The sequence below is a fragment of the Myotis davidii genome, unplaced genomic scaffold (assembly GCF_000327345.1).
Source record: "Myotis davidii unplaced genomic scaffold, ASM32734v1 scaffold107, whole genome shotgun sequence".
Lineage (NCBI taxonomy): Eukaryota > Metazoa > Chordata > Mammalia > Chiroptera > Vespertilionidae > Myotis > Myotis davidii.
Genome location: NW_006383012.1, coordinates 2,262,270 through 2,263,124, shown reverse-complemented (window position 1 = coordinate 2,263,124; position 855 = coordinate 2,262,270). Strand labels below are relative to the sequence as shown.

Sequence of the window (855 nt, the reverse complement as noted above, 5' to 3'; positions counted from 1 at the left end):
CACACACACACACACACACTCGGAATAATAACAATCTGATTTGGCTACACCGCCGGCGATGCGCCTTTCTCGAAACCCAGGCAGGCACTCCGAGAAAACGAGAGAAGAGAAAGAAAAGATCGCATCACCGACCTCCCAACACAAACCCTTGGGTTTTTGCCTTACAGCTTTTGAAAAATTGCGTTGCCAACACAGGCTTACTTTCACCCTGGAGGCCTGGGGTGTCGGTCAGCTACGGTGTTTTTGTGTTTGAGGGTTGTTGTTGTGTGTTGGGGAGGGGGGAGGAGGTTACAATATTTGACACGTTGCAATCGGACCAACCCCCCCCCCCCCTTCTTATTGATCTTCCTACTTGCTCAGACAGATTAAACAGACTGGTCTTCTCTAGTCTGTCGTTCTATCTGCCCCTGCCCCTGCCCCTGCCCCCTTCTCGCAGCTATTATCTGTGAGGACCGAGCTGGCGACACCGCACACGGGTGCCCCCGTTAGGGCGCACAGTCGACTGCCTGGGGAGGGCTGGGGGACCTGGCTGGAAGGAGCAAAAATGAAACAAACAAATACAAAAAAAAAAAAAAAAAAAAGGGGGGCAGGGCCGGGGTGGGTTCCCCGCCCCCCCCCCCCCCCCCGCAACGCATCACTCTCCACCTGAGCCGGGGTGGGGAGGTGGGGGTGGACGGTAGAAATCGACCAGAAAGGCGTTTGCCTTCCTCGCCCTGCGCCCTAGCTCGGGAGCCGTCTCCCGGAAAATAAAGAAACCGCACACAACAGCCCACACCTCCTTCCCCAACTATTGTTTCCTGCGAGATCCCAAAGTTTCCTTCTAGCTGCGTCCCCCTCGCCAAGTTTCCCCGGAGG

The 855-nt window shown here is 55.9% G+C and overlaps 1 protein-coding gene across 1 annotated transcript in view; it reads right to left on the bottom strand.

The window, feature by feature from the left end:
• The window catches only part of MXI1 (MAX interactor 1, dimerization protein), an 80,945-nt gene that overhangs the window by 68,029 nt on the left and 12,061 nt on the right, over positions 1 to 855 (bottom strand). The window lies entirely within an intron of this gene.